General features: G+C 34.5%; 1 long non-coding RNA gene across 1 annotated transcript; it reads right to left on the bottom strand.

The window, feature by feature from the left end:
• Positions 1-642: 642 nt before the first annotated feature.
• LOC138340556 (uncharacterized) lies at positions 643-9,448 on the bottom strand. The gene is made up of 2 exons (XR_011213124.1): positions 8,661-9,448; positions 643-904 (listed from the first exon to the last, which is right to left on the bottom strand). It is a non-coding gene; the product is annotated as an uncharacterized lncRNA (long non-coding RNA).

Below are 9,448 nucleotides of genomic sequence, written 5' to 3'. Positions count from 1 at the left end.
TTGGTGTTTTAACGAAAATATATAATATAGTCAAATTTGAAAAAATGACAAAATTTTGAAAAATTAATTTATTTATGATTTAAGAAAAATCTATTTCCAAATTAACAAAGTCGTCATTTCTGTTTTAACAAAAATATATAATATAGTCAAACTTGAAAAAATGACTAAGTTTCAAAAAAATCAATCAAACTTATAATTTAAGAAAAATCGGTTTTTGAATTAAAAGGTCGTCACTTTATTTTTTAAGGAAAAATCAAGAAAATTTGATTTTTAATCGATTAAAACAGTAAACCAGTTGAAAATACTTAAGGGGGTTCGGAAATTCATATTTATATTTTAAGAAGGTGCTTAAGGCACCTAAAATATCTGTTCATACAATTTTCCGACAACTAACTTAGTTTGACTAAAATGTTTAACTTAAGATTAAGATAAAACAATATTTTCTTAGAATTGCTTTTCAAAATGAAAATTTTAATTCTAGTATCTAAGTGAAAATTTGTAAAATTTATTTTAAGTTATTTACTTGATTTGATTAAGTCATTAAAACGAAATAGCATCCTGCGAGGAATTCGAGTTTTTAACCCTAAGACTAACGACACATAATAACAAAACACATAAACAAAAAAGTAAGAGAGAGAGAGCTGAGTCAACGTCCAGTTTCTGTTTACCTGAACCGGTATTTAGACCCATTTATTTTTGGGCCTTAAGCCCAATCTATTTGGTACCTGTTCTAAATTCTAGAAAAAATAATAAATACAAAAACGATAAGAGTTTATACCCCAAAATCAAAAAAAAATTTAAAAATATAAATTTGAATTCTCTATCCCAATCTCTCGAATTTTCTCGGCCTGTACATTGCTTTTAATGCTGGCTGACTCGATAGCGGAATTTGGCTTTAATGCAACTCCAAATGCAAAGGTCACATACAAAAGAAACACAATAAGGATTAGAATTTATACTTAAAGGACCGTCCATGAATGGTATAGCAAGATTTGAAACTCTACACATGGAAATAAAAAAAGAAAACCACCCATTGGTCGTTCAAAAGGAGTAAAATATGCTAAAATTATGCCAAGACTGTATAATATATAGCAATTATGCTCAAAAAAACCAAAGTTCCAAAAGCCAAAATCTTCACAAAAGAGAGCAAAGTAGCAATTAAATGCTAAGCCCGAGTATTAGAACTAGTCAAATGATTAACCCACTCCGTCTCAGGTTGAAAATGACACGAAAGAGGAAAGACGAGATTTTGGGAGTTGGGGAGAAAAGTAAATAATTTCAACACAAAAAGTGACTTAACAAAGATTAAACAATTACTGTTGGGTATGTAGCAAGAATTGATGGGAAATAGAGGGAAGGAGAGGAATTTGAAAAGTTTAGAACTTGAAAGGTTGGGAACTTGAAAAGTCCTCTAATGCTTTAATAAAAAAGGCAATAGTCCCTCATCGTTAATGGAAATGAAAATAAGAGAGTTTAAATAAATAAACACTCCTATTAATTATTAAAAGGGTTGGAAAGAGGAACCCCCCTCGCGCCGTCGTCGTCGTCGCTCGCTCGCTTCGGCTTCGGCTTCGGCTTTGGCAAATGATCGATCGAGAGATAATTTTAAAAATTCCCGCCACTGTTCTGAAAGGTTGCAACTTTCAGGAACAGTCAATACCATTTGAAAGTTTGCAACCTTTCATTAATGGTTGTGTCAATTCTGAAAGGGTTGCCTTTCAGAATATATTATTCTTGTTTATAAATACCATTCAGTCTTCAGAATATTTACTAACGAATTTTCTGATATTCCTACTTATTAATAAACACATTTTTTCTTCGTGTACTTTCCTGCTGTGGATTGATTCGCTGACAGTAGAGTTTTTGGTATCTATACTCTACTTATTAAGATCATTTTACCCTGGGAGGTTATATTCCAAATCAAACCTCGGATACTAGAGGGGAATAATTTCCTTAAGGGGACACTGTGAATTCAGTGGACTTGATTTTCTTCCTAAATTATCAAAAAGAGTATTCAAGATTCTGGTAAGTTTTACAGATTAAATTATCTTTACAAATAAATTTCTGTTCATCTTATTTACTAGTTCTAAAAATCTTAGTTACTTCGTGTTTCTGAATGATTTATTACAACCAGTAATTTCTGGTTTTCTTAACACAGATTGGCAACAATCTTAAGGAAATTACATAAATCTGTGTTTCTGGTGGAGACAAAAATCTTTATGATTTTATACTCCTTTAAGTCTGCAATTATAATTTATTGCTTACTTATATTGTATTAATTTTGTTTATCAGAAATGGAAAACACTGGTGTTACAGTGGCTGTTGCTGCACCAACCCGAACTCTTGTATCACAAGCAGAGAAACCGGGTAAATTCACAGGTGTGAATTTCAAAGGATGGCAGCAATGAGTATTTTTCTGGCTTACCACTCTTGGTCTCTAGAAATTTACAAGTGAAGATACTGCAGTACCCGCTGATGACATGCCAGACAGGGAAAAATTTATGATTGTTGAAGCATGGAAACAGTCAGACTTCCTATGTAAAGGTTACAGTTTGAGTGCTTTAGAGGATGACTTATATAATGTCTATAGTGCAATAACAACTTCAAAAGAGTTGTGGAATGCACTTGAGAAGAAATATAAGAGAGAAGATGCATGCTTGAAAAAATTTGTGGTCGCAAAGTTTTTAGACTATAAAATGGTAGATAGTAAAACTGTTGGATTACAAGTGCAGGAAATTCAACTTATTCTCCATAATCTGATTGCTGAAGATATGGTAGTAAATGAAGCTTTTCAAATGTCTGAAATGATCGAGAAGTTGCCTCCTTCGTGGAATAATTTCAAGAATTATCTAAAGCACAAGCGTAAAGAAATGAAGCTTGAAGATCTTGTGATTCGTCTCAAGATTGAGGCAGATAACAGAAATGTCGAAAAGAAGTTTCGTAAGAGTTCAACAATCATTGGAGTTAATATTATTGAAGAAGCTCCTACCAAAGACAAAAAGAGAAAGAAGTCCAACGGGCAGAAGTCAGAACAGGCCAAGAAGAAATCCAAAGGCAACTGTTATAATTGTGGCAAGGCTGGTCATAGATCTTCTGATTGTCATGCTCCAAGAAAGGACAAAAACAAAGGCAAAGGCAAAAGTCAAGCAAACATCGTGGAAAAGATGGAAGATGCAGATGACTTGTGTGCAATGATATTAGAGTGTAACTTAGTTGGAAATCCCAAGGAGTGGTTTCTCGACTCAGGAGCTACTAGACATATTTTCTCTGCAAAAAAAGCCTTTGCAACGTACACTCCTGCTGAGTACGATTTATTCATGGGAAACACAGCAACAGCAAGGATTGCAGGAACTGGGAAAGTAATGCTGAAAATGACATCCGGCAAAGTATTGACTTTAAACAATGTTCTGCATGTCCCTACTATTAGGAAGAATTTAGTTTCTGCTGCACTACTCGTTAAGAACGGGTTTAAGTGTGTCCTAGTTAGTGATAAAGCTGTAATAAGTAAGAATGAAATGTTTATAGGAAAGGGCTATCTCAATGAGGGTCTTTTCAAACTTAATGTAATGGTTATTGACAGTATTAATAAAAATTCTGCTTCTGTTTACTTATTGGAGTTAAGTGATTTACGGCATGCCCGTTTGGGACATGTAAATTACAAAGCCTTGTGAAAATTGGTTAATCTAGAAGTATTGTCTGATTTTAAATGCGACAAGTCGAAATGTGAAATTTGTGTGAAAAGTAAGTTTGTTAAACATCCTTACAAGTCTGTTGAAATAAATTCTAAAACTTTAGACTTAATTCACACAGATATATGCGATATGAAGTCAACACCATCTCGTGGTGGGAAAAAGTATTTTATAACTTTTATTGATGGCTCACTCGATTTTGTTATGTATATTTGCTTAATAGTAAGGATGAAGTAATTGATGCATTTAAGCAATACAAACATGAAGTGGAAAACCAATTGAATCTAAAGATAAAAATGATTCGGAGTGATAGGGGTGGAGAATATGAATCTCCTTTTGTAGAGATATGTTTGGAATATGGTATTATTCATCAAACTACTGCACCTTATACACCACAGTCAAATGGTTTGGCAGAATGGAAGAACAGAACATTAAAGAAAATGATGAATGCCTTAATGATCAATTCTAGTTCACCGCGAAATCTTTGGGGGGAAGCCATCCTTACAGCTAATAAAATACTCAATAGAGTACCCCATCGAAAAACACAATCAATTCCATATGAGTTGTGGAAAGGAAGAAAACCCAACTTGAAATATTTCAAAGTGTGGGTGTGTTTAGCCAAGGTAGAGGTTCCTTTACCTAAGAGGGTTAAAATTGGACCCAAAACAATAGATTGTGTCTTTATTGGGTATGCTGTGAATAGTAAAGCTTGTCGATTTTTGGTTCACAAATCTGATAATCCTGAGATTCATGTTAATACGATAATTGAATAAGATAATGCAGAGTTTTTTGAAAATATTTATCCGTATAAAACTGAAAGTGAGTCAACAAGTGAAAGCCCTAAACGACCACGAGAAGAATCAATGGAAAATATTCTAACTAGTGAGGAACCTAGGCGAAGTACTCGACAACGAAAATCTGTTTCTTTCGGACCAGATTTTGTAGCACTATTGCTTGAAAATGAGCCTCAAACATTTAAAGCAGTTATGTCTTCGTCAGAGTCAACTTATTGGAAAGAAGTTGTCAATAATGAGATTGAATCAATTTTAAGCAATCACACTTGGGAATTGACTGATCTTCCTCCAGGAAATAAACCTTTAGGATCAAAATGGATCTTTAAAAGGAAAATGAAACCTGATGGGACTATTGACAAATATAAGGCTAGACTAGTAGTCAAAGGGTATAGACAAAAGGAAGGTCTGGACTACTTTGACACAAACTCTCCAGTAACAAGGATAACATCAATTAGGATATTAATAGCACTAGCAGCAGTGCATGATCTTAAAATCCACCAAATGGATGTAAAGACAGCCTTCTTAAATGGAGAGTTAGAGGAAGAAATTTACATGGAACAACCTGAAGGGTTTATAGTTTCTGGTAAAGAAAAGAAAGTGTGCGAACTTGTGAAGTCACTTTATGGACTCAAGCAAGTACCCAAACAATGGCATGCTAAATTTGATCAAGTAATGTTAGCAAATGGATTCAAGATTAACGAATGTGATAAATATGTTTACATTAGAAACGTTATGAATCATGAAGTAATTGTTTGTTTGTATGTTGATGACATGTTAATAATGAGTAAAGAAATTGATGATATAAATGCTATTAAGCGCATGTTGTCCAGCAAGTTCGATATGAAAGACTTAGGAGTTGCTGATTTGATCTTAGGGGTCAGGATTATCAAAACTCCCCAGGGACTAGCATTATCTCAATCTCATTATATTGGAAAACTATTGGATAAGTTCAATTACTTGAATTTCAATGTAGTCAAAACTCCAATTGATTTAAGTTGTACATTTAAAAAAAATGAAGGTCAAAGTGACTCTCAATTGGAATATGCCAGAGTGTTGGGAAGTATGATGTATATTATGAATTGCACGCGACCAGATATAGCATGTGCTATTAGTAAACTGATTCGGTACACTAGTAATCCGAATCAAACTCACTGGATGGCTATGAAACGTGTGTTGGGTTATTTAAAATGGCACAACATTATGCTTTGCATTATAATAAATATCCTGATGTGATTGAAGGATATAGTGATGCAAATTGGATCACCGGGTCAAATGATGTAAAATCCAGGAGTGGTTATGTATTCATACTTGGTGGAGGAGCTGTCTCTTGAAAATCTTCCAAACAGACATGTATTGTTCGCTCCACAATGGAATCTGAATTCATTGCTTTGGATAAGGCTGGTGAAGAAGCAGAATGGCTCCGGAAATTCCTAAAGGATATTCCATTATGGCCCAAACCTGTTGGACCAATTTGCATACATTGCGATAGTCAAGCAGCAATAGGTACGGCAGGGAGCATTATGTACAACGGGAAGTCTCTTCATATACGACGTAGACATAACACCATAAGACAACTGCTCTCTAGTGGAATTATCACAATTGACTATGTAAAGTCAAGCGATAATGTGTCAGATCCACTAACGAGAGGCCTAGTGAGAGAGGCAGTTGAAAGATCATCTAAGGGAATGGGTTTACGGCTTAGGACAAGTCAGCATGACGGTAACTCTATCTAGCGGACTGGAGATCCCAAGATCTAGATTCAAGGAGAAAAACAAAGTTGTGGCTGACGGTTCGACATTGTCAATTAACTCAATCCATTCTCATGATGAAGACAATGTTCAGGAAAAGGTTAAGACTTTAAGGCTTGTTAATGAGGTAATAAAACTTAAAGTTTTTTTAATGATTTGCTAAGTTTGGTAGATTTGACCAAATAGTGTATCTACGAGATGACACAGTTAGAAATCACCTATGTGAGTGTGAAGTGGAAGCCGCTTCAAAGAGAATTTTATGTCAAAAGCCTATTCTCTATACACTCATGAAACCAGGAGGTGTTCATGGCTGAAACGAACACAACCGTAAAAATCATAAACAGTAAAGGGTTAATTGTGTGACATATGGTTGTCTAGGTATACACCAAAGTTCGACGGTTCAAAAATATCACATCTACCGATTGACCGAGTATATCTGACATATGTTCACTACGGAAAGTCCAAGGGGAAACCTACTTATCCAGATGCAATTAATCGTTGCTTGTAAAGTACGCAATTGTCCGTGCATTCCTATGTTATCACTATTCCCCATCAATGTGGGGGAATGTTGGGTATGTAGCAAGAATTGATGGGAAATAGAGGGAAGGAGAGGAATTTGAAAAGTTTAGAACTTGAAAGGTTGGAAACTTGAAAAGTCCTCTAATGCTTTAATAAAAAAGGCAATAGTCCCTCAGCGGTAATAGAAATAAAAATAAGAGAGTTTAAATAAATAAACACTCCTATTAATTATTAAAAGGGTTGGAAAGAGGGACCCCCCTCGCGCCGTCGTCGTCGTCGCTCGCTCGCTTCGGCTTTGTCTTTGGCTTTGGCAAATCGAGAGATAATTTTTTGGAAAAATTTATTTTTATTATTTATTTAATTAATTAAATGGCCAAAAATTATTTTCAATTAATTAGTTGATAACAGAAATTAACCGAAATGTTTTCAACTTTTTAGTTAACCCGACCCGACTCGGATCCGCGCGCGTGATCCATTTTAAATTCCGTTATATTTAAAAAATTCCGCCACTGTTCTGAAAGGTTGCAACTTTCAGGAACAGTCAATACCATTTGAAAGTTTGCAACCTTTCATTAATGGTTGTGTCAATTCTGAAAGGGTTCCCACCTTTCAGAATATATTATTCTTGCCTATAAATACCATTCAGTCTTCAGAATATTTACTAACGAATTTTTTGATCTTCCTACTTTTTAATAAACACATTTTTTCTTCGTGTACTTTCCTGCTGTGGATTGATTCGCTGACAGCAGAGTTTTTGGTATCTATACTCTACTTATTAAGATCATTTTACCCTGGGAGGTTATATTCCAAATCAAACCTCGGATACTAGAGGGAAATAATTTCCTTAAGGGGACACTGAGAATTCAGTGGACTTGATTTTCTTCCTAAATTATCAAAAAGAGTATTCAAGATTCTGGTAAGTTTTACATATTAAATTATTTTTACAAATAAATTTCTGTTCATCTTATTTACTGGTTCTAAAAATCTCAGTTACTTCGTGTCTCTGAATGATTTATTACAACCAGTAATTTCTGGTTTTCTTAACACAGATTGGCAATAATTACTTTGCATAAATAAATGGGTTCAACTCACTTAACATCCAAAGATAAAACATGCTTGCTTCAAATTCATATGAATGACAACAACGACAAGACACAAACAAGGAAGGTCACATTTTACCTTTAATTTCCACTTTTAAGTCTACTGGTAAGGTAAGGTGCAGCAGAAAAATAAAATTTTAAAAATTACATAGTCAAGACATTTTGCTATTTTTAAGAAGCTTAAACTAACAAGTCATGAAAAAATTAATACATATATTTTCCAAAAACTAAAAAAAAAATCAGATAAGAAATATTCCAATTAGCACATGCATTTAAAAAGCAAATAAAGAAGAGCCAATTAATCATTAAAAAAAAAACAAAGAAACTCCCATGCTTGAGCAACATGTAGTAGTTCAAAACTAGGACAACAACAAAATTTTTTAGAATTTAAGGTTCTTCCCCTTTTCTTACAACACTGTAAAGGGAAGTTAACAAAAAGAAAAACGATATGCTTATTCTATTTAAGAGTCGATCTAACCGGCAAGCTCTTAGATGCATACATACACAAAAAATCCAAGTTAACAAGATTCTGCTCCTATCTTTGAAAAGGGTCGAAGTATTGCATGTCAACATAGAGAAAATCAGATAAAACACATCTCAAACTAAAAGCATCTTGATCATCAAACAAGACTGACGACGTAAGCTTTAAATATTAGATCAAATGGAATAACATATGTATCCTAGAAAAGGGAGGAAGGGAAACAAAGGACGCAAACTCTCATTTTTACAAAATATAAGCAGAAAAGGGCAATAAATGATAAACCGAAAAAAAGGAGAGAGAGAGAGAGACAGAATCATAAGGAATTTTACCTTTCCTGGGACGATGAGTTGCCGGAGACTTCCTTCACAAATTCGCATCTCAAATGAACCTATGCAAATGGAATGAAAAACGTGGTGTCTCGATCGAAACCAAGACACCCTCTTCTTTCAATGTCTTACTGTATTTCTTAGCTAATATTTTCTTAAGGTTATTCTCGATTTTTCTCTAAGACTTCCGACCAAAAATTTCCAACAAAAGGAATTTCCAAAAATAAAATATTTTTTTTCTTCCCTTTATACTGAGAAAGATAGAAAGTTATAAAGAGGGAGACTAGGGCAGAATTTTTTTTTCTTGGGGGGAAATCGAATGAGGATTTTGATAAGAAGGGCCCATTTTTGAATTTGATTTCCGAGAATCTTTCACCTTTGATACCCTTTTCCTGAGATATTCAACCCATCCGAAAGAGGAATGGGAGACGAACGTCTGGGATTGACTCGAGTGTCCTTGGCGAGCAACGTGACTCGATCTCGACGCTGATGCTGTTACTGAAGAGTTGAGAGATACATCGTCTATTTGCCGTTTATTATCGCTTGCTGGAGCGAAAGGCGATTTGGGTGTGCTGCGCTATAGATAGAGAAGAAGCAACACATACCATGTTTTTCTGATCGCGCGTGTTTGTTCCCTGGTTGCTGGAATGAGAAGAAAACAGAGTAATTGGATAAAGGGATGGACAAGAAGGTTGGATGGGATTTAGGGAGTAGGCTGGGGGCTATTAAAAAACAAAAAAAAAAGTTTAAGAGGTGTTTGGATATGTGATGGAATGGCAGAATAATGGCCC

This window comes from Solanum lycopersicum, chromosome 12, assembly GCF_036512215.1.
Source record: "Solanum lycopersicum chromosome 12, SLM_r2.1".
NCBI classification, from domain to species: domain Eukaryota; kingdom Viridiplantae; phylum Streptophyta; class Magnoliopsida; order Solanales; family Solanaceae; genus Solanum; species Solanum lycopersicum.
The sequence above is the reverse complement of the archived record's forward strand: the minus strand, read 5'-3'. Positions and strand labels throughout refer to the sequence as shown.